Raw genomic sequence first — 20,189 nt, 5'->3', positions numbered from 1 at the left:
TACCATATCTCTGCTTATGAGTGTATCATGCGAAGAAGGTACATAACACTTATAAGCTTTCCATTCCTGTGCATATCCTATAAACACACTTTTCACTGCCTTAGGATCCAATTTCTTCCTCTTCTCATCCGGTATATGCACATATCCAATGCTGCCAAATACCTTCAAGTGCGAAATATTAGGTTTATGACCATACAGCAGTTCATACGGAGTGACATCATGAATCCCTGTTGTACGGGTTCGATTCAGCACATAGACAGCAGTCATCACTGCTTTAGCCCAATAACCATTTGGCATGCATTTTTCATTCATAATAGCTCTAGCTTACTCCATCAAAACCCTGTTTTTCCTCTCTACAACAGCATTTTGTTGCGGTGTATAACTACATGTGAGCTGTCTTCTGATCCCATATTTAGCAAGATACCTGTCAAAGTAATTTGAGACATATTCACCTCCTCCATCTGATCTCAAGCATGATATGTAATAGCCCAATTCATTTTCAGCATGCTTCTTGAAGTCTCTGAATGCATCAAACACATCATCCTTATGCTTCAAAATATAAAGCCAAGTGTACCTACTGAAATCATCAATGAATGAGACATAATACCGTGCATCGCCAAAAGAAGCATTATGTGAAGGACCCCAGACATCAGAGTGCACCAACTGTAAAGGCGTAGTGCTATTTTTTACATGTCTCATGAAAGGAAACCGTGCCTACTTCCCAAACTGACATGCAGGGCATACATGACCAAAATCATTATACTTGAATTTAGGTAATCCAAGTACTACTTCCTTCTGCTGCATAGATTTCAGTTTTTGTACATTGACATGTCCAATCCGCTTGTACCAAATCTCTACATCCTGAATGGCACTCTCATCATGAGCAAACATGGCTGCCTTGAGTCCCTGAATGGTCGCATCCAATGTAAACATCCTACCATCCCTTCTACCTTTGGCAATTAACTTGCAGCCATTTCCATACTCCTCAATGATACACCCATCTTTGTTAAACCTCACTTGCAAATTCTGTTCTACCATTTGACCCAGAGACAACAGATTCTTTGTTATGGTCGGTACATGTAATACATCATGCAGACCTTTCTTTTTGCCATCAGGCATCATAAGAGGAACAATCCCTTTATGCTTTATGTCATGTTAGGTGTCATCCCTAGTACATACATGACCATGTGTACCTACAACCATCTCATCAAACCACTCTCCATGCACTGTCATGTGGTTTGACGCTCCAGAGTCAATGTACCATCTGTCATCTCTATCATGTCTCGATACATTTCTGGATACATGCTGCATGGCAATGAGTCTATCAACTGGCTCATCATGAGCACCACTGAAAGATGCATAGTGCCCATGATGTCTTCCCTTTGCCTTCATATCTCCCTGCTTCTTGTAACAATCCTTTGCAATATGCCCATACCAGCCACAATAATGGCAATCCTTGTCCTTGTTGGACTGATGACTGCCATGAACCAGATCTGCCACCTCTACCTCGGGGTGATCTCCCCCTGCCTCTAAACCCGCCAGATCCACGCTGGCCTTGTGTATTTGCACCATGCCAATTACTCTGCTGCTGCTACTGTCCATAAGCATTACGAGTGTCACCACAATCTCGAAATGAACCACGACCTCTAGATCCTCTACCACGCTGGCTAGAGTATAACACAATGTCTCCACTCTGAGATGCACTGAAACCTGTATTCAAACCAAGTTTGACTTCCTTATGCAGCAACAAGGCAACTAGCTCTTCCCAGCTAGGGGGCTCTTCTCTGACAGAAATGGAAGTGTCGAAAGCTTTGTACTCTTTGCCTAAGACATTCAAGGCAACAGCAATCATATCATCTTCTGATACACTTGAGCCAATGGTAGCAAGTTTATTAGCTATAGTCTTAATCTCCATGGTATACACCTGGATGGTCTTGACATTCCTAGACATGTTGTTGAACTGTTGTTTCAACTGGATCTTCCTTGCATGTGTCATGGTTCCATAATTTTTCATCAGTATGTCCCAAGCATCCTTTGGAGTCTCACATCCAGTGATTTCAATTACCATAGCATCAGATATACATAAAGAAAACCAATGCAGCACCTTGCATGCTCTTTCATTCCATAGCCTGTAGGCTCTTTTCTGTTCATTTGTTGGATTGTGTGCAGGCAACTCAGGAGCAACCTCATCTCCTGTACATAGATCCCAATAACCTCTGCCAACCAGAAAGATTTTCATTCTGAATTTCCATAATGCAAAGTTCTTGTTGTCCAACTTCTCTCCAACTATCTAAGTGATATTGTCAGTCCCATGTGCATTAGCCATGATGCAATAGACTGTCTATCAAGTGCCTAACTCCCTGCAGACCAATAAGTATGACTGACCAAGTTCAGTCCGTAACAGTTTATGATAGTTTTCTGCACTAAATTGTAGAAAAAAAAATAGGGTATTTCAGCCCACTGACATCCCAAAACAACTCACAAACAAGTGATCTCAACTGTAGATATAACTGTCAATACATAAGCTATGTGTTTGCTTCAGCTTAAGCTTCTGTAACCTCACTGCCAGGGTACATACATGCAGTCTGAAAACTGTAAACTGTGAGTAACCAGTAACAATTGCAAGTCCAAAACTGAGTGGTAATCATGTCATACATGTTCCAAAATATCCCACGTAGCTGCTAGTACATTTGGCAGTCAAGACATGAGCATAGAGGCACAGAACAATGCATAACCAGCACATACAAGTGTCAACAAATTTAGTTGCAGGTTGCAGTCAACCAAAAATTCAGCATAACAAGCTCCAAGCAGCTCCAAAATGTCTTCCAATCATGTCATACATTTACTTTTTAGTGGCAAGTTCTATACATGAGCATCTGAGTAGGCATAGACAACCTGTCTTCAATGACCAATGGCATAAACTTCATGAACTGTTTGTAATTAACCAAGGCAGTGTGACTACATTTACTTCAGCTTCAGAATTCAGTTTTCAATGATGCTCATTGCTTGCTTCAATCCTCCATACATTCAGCATGTATAGGTCAGTTCATATAGATGATGGAACCCCCAAGATGACATGTATTGCTTCAGTAATACACAATGCTTGTCATTGACTGTGTATGACAGTTTTCAGCCACTAACATACTTCAGATCTGAGTGATTTCAGTGAGCAACTTCAGCTCAAATACATTACATCTGGTACATATGGCTTCTTAACATACATCTTGGCTTCAGTGATGCTTCTAGGTATGTATGAGTGCTTCAAGCTCATGCCAAACAAGTATATATGCTTTGTAGTGGCTGTATACAGTAGGCCACTGTTTATGACAGACCTGTAATCTCTATTTTTAGCTCATAAGTGAGCTCTCACACAAGCATTCACACTTTGTACTCTTCAAGTACTTCCCACTAGTCCCTGTCAAGCATTTAGCCACTTCATATCACTCATATGTGATGTTTCCAGCCAACTGAGATGTCTGCAGAACCAGGCGCAATTTGCGCAGATCTGTCCTCTACTCCAGCAGCTTGATTTGATGAGGTTGATACTGATGGAGCACACACTAGTGCTTAATACCCCCTTCACAAGGCTCTAAACAAGCCATAACCTGTAGCTTAACCCATAGAGTCGGCAATCACTCAATGCATACCTACCAGTTTACAATGGCATTTAGCCTGTTTGACAAATGACACAAGTCTTCAACTGCAAATCATCTTCACTCCCTCCTACTCCAAGAGGTCCACCAAGTAAGGCTCTGATACCATGTTCAAAGTTGAGAGAGAGAGAGACAGGGAAACTCCATTGCCATGAGCCTTCAGGCTCTCAAAGTCATTTTTTCATGTTCCATACACTAACCCTCAAAAGCACACACAATTCAAAGATAAAGCGACCTAGTGTAAGTGTAGACTAGACAAACTAACTCTAGTCAGGTCACTAACTGACTACTAACCTGACGTATTTAATGTAGTCACATATAGACAGCTGCGCACTCTAGCTGTCATAGATGTCGGTCATCGATAAAGACACACTGATGGTGAGCTTGATTTCTAACATTGATTGGACGAAGGAGTTCCATGTGCACATAGATGTATCAGTTGAAGGGCTAGGTACTGTCCTATGTCAAAAGGGCCCCTCTAAATTAGATCAACTAATATATTATGCAAGCCGAAAGGTCACTAATAGGGAACGGAACTATACAGTGACAAAGCTTGAGTGCTTGGCAATGGTGTTTGCACTGGAGAAGTTTCGACACCATCTACTGTCAATGCATTTCAAGTTCTATGTGGATCATGAAGCCCTGTCCTTCCTGATGAACAAAGTAGATGTTAAAGGACGATTGATGAGATGGTTGCTCCTATTCCAGGAGTTCGACTTCAAAGTAGTCACTAAGCCTGGCCGTTCCCATGTCCTAGCTCATCATCTATCACAGATCCCTCAAACAGAAGAAGAGGAACAGGATGATCCAGACCTTCCTGATGCTTCCTTGTTTCTAGTCAAAAGAGTTACTCCCTGGTATGCAGACATAGCCAATCTCCTAAAAACTCAACAGTATCCTCCTGGCATCTCAAGCTGTGAGAGGAAGAAGCTTATGTTAGAATCAGCCCCCTACACTTTGCTAGGCGATGCCCTGTACAAGAAAGGCAAAGATGAAGTGCTGCAAAGATGTGTTGCAGGAGCTGAAATTGGCATAGTATTGAAAGCATGCCATGACGAACCATGTGGTAGATACTTCACAGGAGAAGTGACAGCCAGGAAGGCTCTATTAGCAGGATACTAGTGGCCGACCCTCCACAAGGATGCATATGATTACTATAAGAGATGTGATGCTTGTCAGCGAATGGGAAAACTCACCAAAATAAGTGCCATGCCACTGCAACCCATTCTTCCCCTAAAGCCATTCGAGAAGTGGGGAATTGATTTTGTGGGTCCCATTGATCCACCCACTAGACGGAAGCAGAACAGATACATTCTAGTATGTACGGATTATGTCATAAACTGGTGTGATGCTAAAGCCTTGAAGCAGGACGATGGTAACAACGTAGCCCTATTCATGTACGAGAATATTATCACCCGTTTTGGTAGTCCCCTTGAGTTGGTAAGTGACAGAGGTACTCATTTCCTTAACAAAATCATGGAGGAGCTGACGAAACTGTATAAGATCCGCCATCGTAAGTCCACTCCCTATTACCCCAGAGCCAATGGCCAAGTTGAAGTCACCAATTGCATCCTTTGCTCGATTGTGACAAGAACGATTGCCGCACATCATTGCGACTGGGACAATCGACTTACAGAGGCTCTCTAGGCATACAGAACCTCTCATAAGGCAGCACCAGGACAAACCCCTTTCCAACTAGTGTACGGTACAAAAGTTGTCTTCCCTGTTGAACTGGAATTGCCCTCTTTGTGAGTGGCAATTAAAGAACGCTTGGGAGATAATGAGTCACTACAACGCCGTCTCGTGCACTTTGAATGCTTGGATGAGATACGACAGATGGCCCTACAGTGCATGGAAACCACTCAAGCACGACGTAAGGCCTATCATGACAGTTTCATCAAGCACAAGGAGTTCAAAGAAGATGATCTTATTCTAGCCTATAATTCAAGATTTGGCAAGTTTCTTGGCAAGCTTCAACAACGGTGGATGGGCCCGTACAAGGTACTGGCCGTCAATCCTAACGGCTCTGTTCAGGTGCAGACCATTGATGCCTCTGATGATCCTTTCTTGATCAATGGCTATCGCCTGAAAAAGTATTTCCCTCCCTGGGGATCTTTACAATCACAGTCGACCTACCCCTTTCCTTTTGGGTGTCGTATTGTCCTTCTTCTCGTACTTCCGATAGCCCTTATGATTCTCCTCATGAGGTAGTCTCGTTCTGCTACCCTCTTGCAGAAACATCTCAATCTGGCATTGTTCTCTTCTCCTCTGATCCAACAATGGTGGCGAGGTTGATCCTAATATATGGTATTTTTATCATTCTCTTTCTTAAGAAAGAAAAAAAACACAAGAAGAAGAAGAAGAAAAAACAACAACAAAACTATTATGGGAGAAAAGGAAGAAGTTCCCTGTCATAACAAGCCTCGTTCCAAGAAAAGGTGGAAACACCCTTGGACGAGAAGCTGACTATGGAAAAGGTGGCAACACCCCGCAGTTTAGGATAGCTAACTCACCAGCAGAATCTCTTCAGCAAGTAATTTGAAGCCACCTCCCTTGGTGCAATGTCTCTGCAATATCAATCCGTCTGCCCTTCTTAGCAAACGACTCTTCTTACAAGTCATTAAAGTATGAGATTTATAGGCTACCTCTCTGTGTACGTGAGAGTGGAGTTTTGATGCCGAGAAGTGCTTAAAAATAGCTAAAATTTACAAATATCAAGGGAAAAATATTCAACGTCAAAGGCAGCAGCTCCAGCTAGGACGATTTTAAGCATCAAGTGCTTTAAAGGCGCCCGAGTGACACTTGTTGATTTTTTATAAATTTTTAGACTGTCGTGCGGGTTGTCAGGAGTTTCCAGCCAATGAGGGATGTCAAGCCGGACGCCCAGGATTTTTCAGAGCTCTATTTGGAGCCCGGACGGGAAAATGGCCACAAAATGGTCAAGATATGAAAAGGTGGACACTTGGGAGGCCAAAATTGGGCATGCCTTTGAGTTTGGACCCCCCCCCCCCCCCTTCAAAATTTTAAGCATACAAGGTGGAAAACGTGGAGAGAGAATGAGGGATGAATGCACCATCTTCACGCCCCATTTTTGCGCCTCCATGGATGGAGATGGAGATGGCAGAGTGTGAGTACCCCATACAGCCGATCTTGGGGCTCATCTTCTCCCTCTTGGCTGGTCTTATTGCCTATCTTCGCCCGTACAATGGTGGCCTAAATGAGAAGAGCCAAATCTAGTATTTCTCTCTCCTCCCTCTCTCTCCCTTAAGGGGCTGTTCTTGTGTGGAAGAAGACAATGAAGAATGGTGGAGGAAAGCTTGTCCGGGTGAGACCGGATTGCTTCCGGATGAATGAAAACATGAAGAGTGCTCTTCTTGAAGATGCTGAGCATTAAATGCATGCTGGAAATCAGTCTCATAATCAAGACCAAGAAACCGAGACCTGAAAATAAGCGGTAATGCTATTTTTACAAAGGAAAATGATATTTTTATGCTATTTGCGTTATGAAACCTTGTTCATATGGGATGAAAGTTCATTATGATAGTGTTTGCCATGATTTTCAACTATTTGCAACTTGAAAATCAGAAAATATAAGGCTACATGGCCGGAATTAGAGTCAAAATACATGGAAAACACGCGTTTTAAGGGTAAAATGGGGTTTTTGCTATATAAATGAGAAATATGATATATCACCCCAACTAAATCTGTGTTCTTGCTGTCAATGAACCTAAGGGCCACAGCCAACAATCCATTTTCATTTTTAATCATTATTTATTAAAGGAAAATAGGAAAAAAATGCCTAAAAATGGGTTTAAATTTAGGAAAAAATAGGAAATGGACTGAGAAAAATTAGGGAAAATTATATCTATATTTGTGCAATGTATAACAATGGCAAAGCACGAGGTTGGCCTCAATTTGTCCCCGTTTCTATGTTTTGTGCGTATCTATCGTTTTTTTAAGAGAAAAATGCATAGAAACCCTATCTAACTGATCAATAATACAAAATGCTAAGAGTTGGATGAAGAGGGGCTGAAATGCTGAAAGATAAAGAAAAGATTTGATTTATGCATTGCACTTGGCATATTAGAAACGGTTTAAATAAAGAGGATGGTAGCATGAGCATATGGCTCGGTTTTTTCAACGCTACACGCGTTAGTAAAATTCATGGAAAGAATGCTTGATGCACTATGCATTATGCTGATCTTTCTTTTGTCTGAGCACATAGCCATACACAATTTTCATTAAGCATAATAATTAAAAGATATCAGAAAAAACTCCTGGATGCATGGCACCTGTTTTCCTTAAATTGTAACAAACGATGAGCGTGAGAGGATGTCCTAAGCTGTAGGTTAGCCGTTGGGTCCTAAGGGGAAAGTGTAGTGAGGAATGGTACATCCTGGAACGTAAAATATTGGTACCTTGAGAGGAGTTTCTATTCATTTGTGTTATATGTTCAGCAGCGCATCAAAGGGCCAATCCCTGCGATGAGGAGAGCTGCAGTGGGGCTCCGACTATCAGTTGGTGGAGTGCCTCCATACGTGTGTGATCGTGGCATTGCCAATATGTATGGGCTCTCCCTTTGAGGAGTTTAAGGGAAACATTGGACTATGAACTATAAACCCATGAATTAAGCTTTAGGGCAGCTTGTCCTTTAGCATTAGATTGACGCTCTTGGTCCGCGAGGCCGTGAGGGTGTTTTTTTGTCATGAGCATGAGGTCCGGCTAGTGCTATAGCTAGTGCCGGCCCATTTTAGGTCCTATCAGTGGTGGGTCTGCCGGGAGCTACCGATAAGTGGCGGTCTCCAAATCTTGGTCTCATAAGGGACCTGTTAGCTTTATTCTATTGGTCGATAGCCACATTGAAGCGGTGGATATCAAGTTAGTTTGATAAAAACCTTGGTCATCAGTATGACGGTCAATCCATGAAATCCCCAACACCCAAAGGATACTTTGTCTATCTTGAACAGTCTAGTGGGATCTTTGACACGTCGGGTGATTGACTATTTTACCCTTTGCCCTGAAAGTGATACCATGCTTGAGTTTGAGTCACTATAGGAAAATACCCATGGAGCTACCTCTAAGATTAACAGCCCATGGAAATTAGAGAAAAGGGAAAGTGAAAGTAGTGCTAAGATGACACAGTCATCTATGATCATTCATGATGATAATGTCATAGAATAGACTGTGACAACGATGGTTAATATGCACATAGGAGGACATTATGATTATGATCTAAAGATACATCCGATGCTAGTACCCGACGCAGTTGGGTACCATAGTTCGATTGCCAAGATCCATAAAGCATTGGATGATATCCATGTGTGTGGAAAACCATTGTTAGTAAGGAAGACTTCATTAGGACCTATCCTAAGTTCTAGCAAAGTGGTGGCAAATGAGAATAGGCTTACTAGAACACCACTAGCAGATGAAGGGATAGATTCCCTATTGCATAGTGTTGGACTCCCTAAACCACTTTGTGAGTTGGCAGAAAGGGAAGTTCATGGAATTAGTGACTCTTCCACACCAGTAAAGGTGGAAATGGAAGAGATTAAAGACCCTAACACACTGGTATTAGGTCAAGAGGAATACAAAGATTTTGATGACCCAGTCTTGATCCCAAAGGAGAGGACTAAATCTCCTCCTCTTTATAGGGATCTCCCAGTGTTTTATGGGTTGCCAAATGAGGATCCGATGATTTGTTTAAGAGAATAGAGGCAAGAAAATGGTACTGGAGCCTCCCAAGAGGGTCGATCAAATCATTTGAGGAGACTTATGATAGATTTCTAGATGAGTATGAAAAGAAGCTCCCTATGATTCAGGTCTTAGGGCAGCTTATACAGTTGAGATAGGAGTCTTATCTTTCTTTTAAAGAGTATGCTAGAGCCTTTGATAGTATTCTTAGGCTTTGGCCAAGAAGACCCAGTACACTACCAGATGATGTGCTATGTGAGCTCTTTCTGAATGGCTTAGAGATTAATACGCAAATCCAAGTGGAACTGCGGAATCCTAAGTCGTTAAGGGAAGAAAAAATGCATGCCATTGATTATGAGGGTCATATTCAGAGATGTTGGGAAAACTTTTGGAGTTTTCCCCGCTCGGTACAAGTGCGTCCTAGCTTCCAATCATTTCTGCAAGAAGACAGCTCACTTGTTGATATCAAGGCAGCCTATGAGGGGAACCTTGGTGGCCAAAATCTCAAAGCAGAAAATGGCCATCCTATGCGTAGTAATGGCATGCCTATCAGTGAAAAGGTTCCAAGCCATGTAAGTCCCATTAGGGCTTGCAACACTTCCACGAGAGGTGGTTGTGATGGCAACATGGATAGAACCAATGGGCCTATGAGTGTTGATAAGCATTCTGTGTGTGGTTCTAATTTTGTTGCTAGTAAGGCTCTTGAGAGACCTTTGGTGTCGGAATCATGCTTCCAGGTGGATGTTGTTCCCTTCAATGAAAGCATGGTTCTTATGGAAAAAATTTGCAGTATGGATGTAAACAAGTAAAGACATCTTTTGTAAAGAGGATGCAAAATGCTAAAAGTCCACCTGTGCTTCACAAAGGTCATAAGGATGTGAGGCCATTTGGCCATAGGGATAAGTTTGCATTGAGTTTGTTAGACCAGTGCAGCAAATTGAGGGAATGCAAGAATATTAAGGGAAATGTGAGCTGGGTTTGGAGACCCAAAATCTTCAAAAGTGTGGCAGGAGTGTCAGATGCAAGGCCAAGGATCCCATCTGGATATATTTTGTCGAACCCCCAAGAGGATAAGATCAGATATACATCTGACAATATACACTGCCTTGGGATACGCCCATGTGATGTGCCTAGGCTTGAAGCTCTCCCTAGTTTGGGTTGCAGCACTGATCTATGTGAAAAACCAAATAGGGGAGGTTCGAATGAGTATAAAACTATGATTATTTTTGCCAAAGGAGCCACTCAACCGATTGAACGATCACTTTATTCGGATGACAATAAATGTGGGACATGTAAGCCCACTGAGGCCCTTCATTCAGCTCATAGTGCCCAAGAAGGGATCGGCCTTATTGATGAGTTATTTGTGGAAAGGCTTGGACTTGTATCTCTACCAAAAAAAAAACCTAAGATCAAAAAATACAAGATCAAGCTTTTAGCTAACTTGTATGAGTAGCATGGGGCTAGTTGACCTATGATGTGCTATCCTTGGCACCCTTGGTACTCTGTTAGGGTGTGATGTATATGCCAAGGACATCAGTATTACATGGACTAAAATGACCTATCTAGTTTTAAGCTAGGAAGGCTAGCTGCTTTGGATATTACCTCCAGTTTTCATTAGGCCAAGAGGTCCAGTCGTCTGTTTAGTGCAGGTGTGGTTAATGGTTTCTTGTTTTAGTTCTGTGCTAGATAGGTTCGGAAGAAGAGCTTGGAAGGAGCCTTTTGTTGCGTGGAAGCTTCTCGTGGCCCTATCCAGGTGATATCTCTCCTTTTCGAGTACCGTGTTTTTCTGCTATATGTGTCTGTGTACTTGTAGGGGATTTTCTTTTCTTATTGGGGACCAGTGTCCAAGGCATGAAGTCCTAGGTTTAGGTTAGGTATATTTGAGGGAGGTCTGAGTAGTTGTTGCCTCTTGTAAAGACATTGTTAGGCATTGAAAGACCTATTTTAGAAAGTAGTCCTAGTGACCCTGTTCTGCTAGCCTACTAGGCAGCCATTCTAGATGTTCTTCCTAGTTGTGAGGCAGATAGAGAAACCTGCCAGAAAAAATGATAATGATAAGAAGAAGGAAAAACCATGAATATCTTAAAGAAAATAAATATATACAAAGGTGTGTAAAAAGGGGTTCTAACCCCTATAAAAGTAGAAAGGAAAAGAAAGGAAAATGTATAAGCAGTTGATCATCGCCTAGCGAAGGCCTGGTAGGTTCCTAGGGACGAGTCAGACCCGGGGCCGATGCCTTGTCTTCCTAGGGGTGGCATCTTGTTGAAAAAGAAGAAAATAAGGAAGGATGGAGCGAAAATAAAAGTGAGCGGAAGAAAAGGATTAAGTGTCGCCTTGCAAGGGCTTGGTAGGTTCTCGGGTACTGAGACAGGTCCTGAGGCCGATGCCCTGTTCTCCTTGAGTCCCTACGCTCAGCTCCCTCCTTTTTACATGCCCGAGTATAAAATAAAACCCTAAAAGAAGAAATGTGCTGAAAGAAAATACTTCTTGATCAGGCTATAGGAGTCCTCGCCTAGTAGGAGCTCCTGATTGTGTTGTCCTTAGTCAAGTAGGTAGTTCAGACCACCACTTAGGGCGACCTCTTTGATAATTCTTTTTAGTTTGGCCGTGTTGGAGCAGTCGATTATTAGTGACTAGCTTCGGACCATTCAGATTATGCTAGGCCTACTCCTTGTGGATGTCATGCCTTGGTTTTGTCAGGGGGTAGGGTGAGCATTGTGTTGTGTTTTAGTATATATCTATTTTGTATCAGCTTGATGCTTCCTTTGGTTGTTTTGTGCAGATCTGTTATGGAATTCGACAGGCTGAGTTACCCTATCCCGTGGTCGCCAATGAGAGTGGATTTTTGATGCCAATAAGTGCTTAAAAATAGCTAAAAATTACGAATATCAAGGGAAAAATATTCAACGTCGAAGGAGGCGGCTCCAGCTAGGATGATTTTAAGCGTCAAGTGCTTTAAAGGTGCCTGAGCGACACTTGTTGATTTTTGATAATTTTTTAATCTACCGTGTGGGTTGTTAGGAGTTTTCAGCCAATGTAGGATGTCAAGCCGGACGCCCAGGATTTTTCAAAGCTCGATTTGGGGCCCGGACGGGGAAATGGCCACAAAATGGTCAAGATATGAAAAGGTGGGTAATGCTATTTTTACAAAGGAAAATGATCTTTTTATGCTATTTGTGTTATGAAACCTTGTTCAATTGTTTGCAACTTGAAAATCAGAAAATATAAGGCTACATGGTCGGAATTAGAGTCAAAATACATGGAAAACACGCGTTTTAAGGGTAAAATGGGATTTTTGCTATATAAATGAGAAATATGATATGTCACTCCAACTAAATCTGAGTTTTTGCTGTCAATGAACCTAAGGGCCACAGCCCACAATCCATTTTTATTTTTAGTCATTATTTTTTAAAGGAAAATAGGGAAAAAATGCCTAAAATTTGAAAAAATGGGTTTAAAATTAGGAAAAAATAGAAAATGGACTGAGAAAAATTAGGAAAAATTATATCTATGTTTGTGCAATGTATAACGATGGAAAAGCACAAGGTTGGCCTTAGTTTGTCCCCGTTTCTATGTTTTGTGTGTATCTATCATTTTTTAAAGGGAAAAATGCATAGAAACCCTATTTAACTGATCAATAATACAAAATGATAAGAGTTGGATGAAGAGGGGCTGAAATGCTGAAAGATAAAGAAAAGATTTGATTTATGCATTGCACTTGGCATATTAGAAACGGTTTAAATAAAGAGGATGGTAGCATGAGCATATGGCTCGGTGTCTCCTTTCAACGTAACACACGTTAGTAAAATTCATGGAAAGAATGCTTGATGCACTATGCACGATGCTGATCTTTCTTTTGTCTGAGCACATAGCCATACACAATTTTCATTAAGCATAATAATTAAAAGGTATCAGAAAAACCTTCTGGATGCATGGCACATGTTTTCCTTAGGTTGTGACAAACGATGAGCGTGAGAGGATGTCCTAAGCTGTAGGTTAGCCGTTGGGTCCTAACGGGAAACTGTAGTGAGAAATGGTACATCCTGGAACGTAAAATATTGGTACCTTGAGAGGAGTTTGTGTTCATTTGTGTTATATGTTCAGCAGCGCATCAAAGGGCCAATCCCTGCGATGTAAGAGAGCTGCAGTGAGGCTCCGACTATCAGTTGGTGGAGTGCCTCCATACGTGTGTGATTGTGGCATTGCCAATATGTATGGGCTCTCCCTTTGAGGAGTTTAAGGAAAAAATTTGACTATGTACTATAAATGCATGAATTAAGCTTTAGGGCAGCTTGTCCTTTAGCATTAGATTGATGCTCCTGTTCCGCGAGGCCGTGAGGGTGTTTGTTTGTCATGAGCATGAGGTCTGGCTAGTGCTATAGCCAGTGCCGGCCGATTTTAGGTCCCATCAGTACACCTCATCCTCAAGATCCTGACGACAACAATAGCCGGCATGATCTTCATCACCAACCCCTTGAGTGATATGAGCTTTCATCCTAACAGGATGGGGATGTGAGTATGGGCTGCCCTCTGTATCTTCCAACAGAGCGTGAGACAAAGGGTGGGGTGAGTGACCAGTCTTTCCCTTCAAATCAAATGAGAGGTGAGTTGAGTGAACAGAGTGTTGCAAGCATGGGATGGGCCTCTCTATGCACAAAGCATGATCTGCTTCTGTGCACTGCACCACAAGGCTCCCTGGCCTTCCTTCTTGCACTGTCTACTAGCATAAGGCGGGATGCACAGTTGCACCATCAAATGTGCACAAGGCATACAACCTTTGCACAAGTGACAGTGAGGGTTGCCCTCTACATCTATCAACAGAGCATGAGAGAGAGGGTGGGCTAAGTGTGACTGGAGTTTGTCAATCAATTACTGAGAGGTGAGGATTGAGGGACGTTACGACCTTTGGAGTCATGTACGTTTCTATTTTCCTATGCACCCACAGGCTGGGGTTCTGCCATCAGCACAGGACACATCACTCAGTTCTATACACTGCACTATAAGGCTCCCTGGCCTTTTTCCTTGCACTTATGCCAGACGGATTGGACGCACTGATACACCATCAATTGTGCACCCTGGCATACTCCCTCTATACCATTCCTTTGTTGATTTCTAAACCGGGTGTGAGTTTTGGGTTTTCATCCTTATTTTCTCGAGTGATGTTAGTAATGGGGTGAGTGACTGCTCTTTCAATCCATTTGAGTGATTGTGAGTTGAGTGCAATATCCCTCGCAATTGGCGAATTTCCTAGGATTCCTTCAACCAGCTGCCTCCCTGGGTGTTGCTACATGGTCCGTTCCACAAAGGACGTGTGCTGTAAAGATACTTTGTTACCTCCTGCAGCCGACAACGATACTAGATGCAACCTCGATAGTTGACATTCCTTCTCGGTAATATGGGCCAAGTTTTTCTAACCCTACGCCTTCTCTTTCTCAGTGATGGTCATGTTTTAAGTGTGGGGACGTTCGTGGTTGGTCTGATGTGAGGTACCAAGTCCTTGAAGTTTGGTTTACCCTTCCTGCTAAGGTCTTAAGTGTGGGGACGCGTCCCTGCGCATCTATGTTGCATACCCCTATGCATATACCCTGTTTTGCTCATGCATCTATGCCGTGATTTCATTTTATCCTAATGGGGTCCCTTCCTCACTCTTACGTTCTATTTTACCCTATCCTCGGGGTTGTTCCTTGACCATTTGCCATTATTCCAGGTTTTGCGCTTCTTTCAAGTGAACGTATCCTACGTTCATCGAAAACTCAATCCAACCTTACAACCCTATTTTTCCCTTTGAACTGCCCATTTTTCCTTCCTACCAATCCCTGTTCCGACGAACGGGTCTCAAGTTATTAATTTTTGAAGTAATTCTCGTAAATTGGACAATTTTCCATGTGAACGCATCATTATTGCTTTGGAACCCTGATCTGATGTACCAGCCCTATCCTACCCATTCCATCTAGAACTTTTTCTTTTCATCCCGTGTCATTTCGATACACGGTTCATCCGTTATTAATTTTTACGGGTTTTTGAGTCTTTTTGTACCTATTTTTTACATTTTTCCATGTGAACCTGCCTTGTTTTCATTGGAATTCCAGTTTGATTTTGACAACCGTGTCCTACCAACCTTTTCTCCACTTTTTCATTCTCCCTTCCCCCTCTTTTGCCTATCGAATTTTTAGTTATTAAATTTTCCGAGTGTTTTCGGATGTATTTTTCGTGTTTTATTCCACGTGAACCCTTCCTAATTTCCCCCAAATTGAGTTTTGATGCACCAGCCCTGTGAATTCCTTTCTTCCGGACATTTTTCCTTTTTATTGCCCTCCATTCCGGCGCACGGTTCTTCCCGTATTAATTTCCGAGTCCATATTCAAGCCTATTTTCAAGATTTTTCCCATGTGAACGCAACCTATCTTTCTCGGAACTGTGTTTTCTTGTGATAAGGTTGTTGCACACATTGTTCTCCACACTTTTTCTTTTTTTCTCACTTCGTTCCGATGCGCGGATTTTTCGGTATTAATACATATATGTGTTTTCGGGTTGGTGTTTTTGTGCTTTTCCCATGTGAACACCCTGATTTTGCCCTGGAATATGTGTTGCCTATTTCCATCATTTTCCTCTTGTCTCTCGGCACATTTTTTCTTCTTACGAATTTTTGATCCGCCAAACGGTTTGGATTTTATTAATTTTTTTTCATTTTTCCCGTGTAACCGCGTTTCTCGTATTGCGTGTGAATGCGCCTGTTTCTGGGTTTACACGCCTCGGGAGGCCCCCATGGCATCTGTGGTTCAACATTGCCATCCCTGCCCTGTTTGCTCCCGTCACTGCAAATTTTTTTACTCCTGCCCCACGCATGCGCGCGAGATAGGGGGTGCGTTCTTTTGCACATCCCTATTCACTTTCTTTTCATTAAACGACAAAATAGATGAAACAAAACATAAATTTAAAAAAAACCAAAAAAAAATACACAGAGACACAAATACTAATTTATATATATATATATAATAATAATACATAATACTCACAAAAAAACAAAAAAACAACAACAATAAATCATTTAAAAAAAACGAAAACCTTACGATTTTTTTTAAAACAACCTATAATAATAATAAACCAAATCCATTTTTCCCTTAAAATTAAACAGAAATATTTTATATTTTTTTTAATATAAAAAAAACAACAACAACACCAAACTTATTTATTTGAAAAAAAAAAACAAACTAAACCAAAAACCACTAAACCCAAATCCCCACCACCACTTTCCAAAAAACACCAAAAAAAAAACAACAACAATAATAACTCAATCAATCCAAACACCCAACTAACAAAATAAAAACTTGCTTCAAATAAATTTTAAAAAAAACCAACAACAACAAAAAAAATCTTACCTACGCGACGTTTCGTCATTGCCTCTTCCAACGGTGTGCGTTCTCCTCACCTCGTCACCTGCGTCTTCTTCCTTCTGTGCGACAGGGCCCATGCCTCGTTTTTGTTCCTTCTCCCCCGTGCTCCCAATTCTTCCTCCTCCTCTCGCCTGGCGCCTTCTCGCCTTGCGCCTACTCCTCCCCAACTACTCCTTGCCACCCTCCCCTTGGCCTTTTCGCCCTTTGCCAACCCTGCGCTAACTCCTCCCGGCCTACTCCCCGGTCGCCTTTCCCTCCCTCGGCCGCCTTTCCCTCCCTCAGCAGCCGCCTTCCCTCTCCTCGGCGCCTCTCCTTCCCCTCAACGCCTCCCTCGGCCGCCTTCCCTCTCTTCGGCCGCCGTCATCTCTCCGCCCCTCCGCCGTGGACGCCAGTCGTTGCCGCCTACACCGCCTAACGTTGTCTGCCCTCTTACGGCTCCAACCGCCCTGTCGCCGCCGCCAGCACCTCCCCTTCCTCCTCTTCCTCCTCCACCTCCACCACCACCCTGCCCCTCCAGCAGCACCTCCCTCCCCCTTCCCTTCTTCCTCTTCCTCCTCCACCTCCACCACTACCCATCCCCTCAACCGCCACCTACTCCTCCTCCAACCCTCCTCCTCCTCCTCTAACTCCAATCAGGTCAGAACCTAACCTCAACTTAGTTACCCTAACCTTAGTTAATACTAACCTAAGTTAAGTTAAAACTAACCTAGGTTAGGTTAACAACTAACCTAACTACAGTTAACCTCTAACTTAACTCAAGTTAAAACTAACCTAACTAAACCCCCTTTAATTAAATTAACCCACCTAGGGTTAGGATTCCACTAACCTAACTGTAGTCAATTAACTAACCTACCTCAGGTTAGTTCCACCCCCACTAACTAACCCTAGGTTAGTTAGTCTCACCTAGGTTAGTTTATACTTGCCTAGACTAACTGAACTTGACCTAATTGACCCTAGACTAACGTAATTGACTTAATTAACCCTAGACTAACTCAGACTAACCTAATCAACCCTGATTAACCTGACTACACCGGCCTTGACTTACCTGACTTATCTGGACTAACTTGACTTAGTTGACCTAACTTGACCTTACTTACCCAACTAACCTGATTTACATCATTTAATTGATTTAGTTAATTTAAAAAATTCATTTAAACTAAAAAAAATTTACAGAAAAAATTTATTTTTTAAATATTTTTGCAATTTTTCAAAAAATTTGTCAGGTGGAAATTTCAACAAAAGAAATTCCAAAAACTAAAAATTTGAAAATTCATTTAAAATTACCTAAAAATGCATAAAATTCATTCAAAATTAGTAAAAAATAAATAAAAATTTCCAAAAATTTCCAAAAATTTCCATCCATCCCCTTAACTTTTTTCCTCTAATTTCTCACTTCAAAATATTTTCATACAAGGCACCAATATTCTTTGAAAAACAAACAAAGAATAAAAATAAAAATGTTATTTTCATACCATAAATTGTGGATATTTCCTCCATGGTTGAATTTTGTTTTCCTTCATCACATATTCATGTGCTATATATCCTGAATTCATTATTATTATTATTATTATTTATTTTATTAAAAAACAAAACCACAACAAACACCAATCACAAATAATAGAAAATTTAAATTTAAAAAAACATAAAACAAATAAACCAAACCAAATAATCACTACAAAATAAACAAGATACACAATTTTAAAAAATTTGAAAATACATTAAAAATTAACAAACACATTAAGGTGTTTTCTTTTTTGTTTAGTCAGTGGTCTTTGATTTTGTTTGACTGGATTCATTACTTTTGGGGGACTCCTCCGTGCGCCTTCAAGCCATTGGATACACATCCCTACCAGGTATTTATTTTGTGAGATTTATTTATTTTCATTACCCCCTTAATCACAATTAATTGCTAAAATAAACTATTTATTCACCCACATTTTTCAAGTGCATTTGCGCTAAACACACAATTTAATCATTTAAAAAATCAACCAACCGTTCACTTTGCACGCGCTACGTGCGCTTCAGATGCACTTTAATTTATAATAAAATGAACCAACCGTCATGAAAAAGCACGCGCTTGCAAAAAAGTACTCCACATCACTATTAATTTTTAATTAAGGAATTTGCATTTAGAGACCCAATCTGGGAATCGTAGTCCGGGTTACGATAAAGCACCATTTCACCATAATAATTTGTAATTAAATTTTAAGAAGGAACCGCTATTTTCTTATTAAGGTTTATCACCTAAACAAATGTCACCCATTGTTAATAATTTCTTAAAATAAACCCTTCATTAAAATAATTCCCCCTCACTGCATTTTTTTTCCCTTTTTAATAAACACGCTTCGTGGGATGGGTGCGTAACAGTCTTTTAGTTGACATTAATGGTCAAGGTTATGGCTAAGTCTTGATGTACATTTTTCTGGTAGTTTGATTTGTCTATGTGTTACGATTACAGGTACGGTGTGTAGTTCTTTCTTTCTTGCTTGATACGGGGATTTGGGTGCTTGAATGTTGCATCGCATGAAGTTTTCAGTTGCATATGTGTAGAGGTCATGCCGAAATTTTTCTAGGATGTGGATTGTCTGGGGTGGTAACTGGGTTAGTTACGTCTATGTATGTATGAGTGTCCTTCTTTTTTATTGCTTTCTTTTTTATAGCCCTTTGGTTGCTTTGCAAGCATTCTTTGTGACTATCTGTGTTGTGGTGTGTGTGTTTACCATCTGAATGGTGCCTCACGCTCCTCCTCCTATCTAGTATGTTTCGCTGGTTAGTAGGGATTACTCTTCCCTACTTACTTTTGAGCCTATCGCGAAGGCCAGACTTGCGAATTTCGTGGCTGCCTCATTCCCCTTGATTCCAGAAGCTCCATCCATGTGTGATGGGTTCCTTGCTTCATATAGCAAGAAGTCGAGACTGATCCATGGTACTTACATGACATTGACACCCCGAGGGTTAGGGAAGGCTTTGTCTCTTTCCTACAAAGAAGAGCCCTTTGTTACAGCTCACTAGCTCTTCTCTAACAATGAGATTTTGAAGCTGTTACAGAAACAGACCAAGGAAATTCTGGATGTCAAGAAAGTAATCAACACTTCAAGAAATCCCTTTTCCATGATCATTGATCCTGTGTGGAAGTTGGTCTGCCAATTTCTCCAAGACAGGTTTATGCCTGCAAAAACACCGTCCCATTACTTGTCCAAAGAGCTCTTTACAGCTTCCAGGATGGTGTTAAAAGGAGTAGCTATTGATTGGAGCACTTACCTACTCACAAAGATGGATCAACATTTTGTTAAAGTAACCAGGAGCAATGTCACAAATGTCACCTATGGATCCTACTTGTCTGCTTTCTTGACATACTCAAGCTTAAAAAAGGGCGTGCCACCTCCTCCATCTGATCCAGTACCTCCTCCATCTGATCCAGTACCTCCTCCACCACCTTCAGAAGAGTCAG

Source organism: Lygodium microphyllum, chromosome 12, assembly GCF_053477565.2.
Source record: "Lygodium microphyllum isolate KBCC chromosome 12, Lygodium_microphyllum_v1.1.10, whole genome shotgun sequence".
NCBI lineage: Eukaryota > Viridiplantae > Streptophyta > Polypodiopsida > Schizaeales > Lygodiaceae > Lygodium > Lygodium microphyllum.
This window is presented reverse-complemented; position numbering follows the sequence as displayed.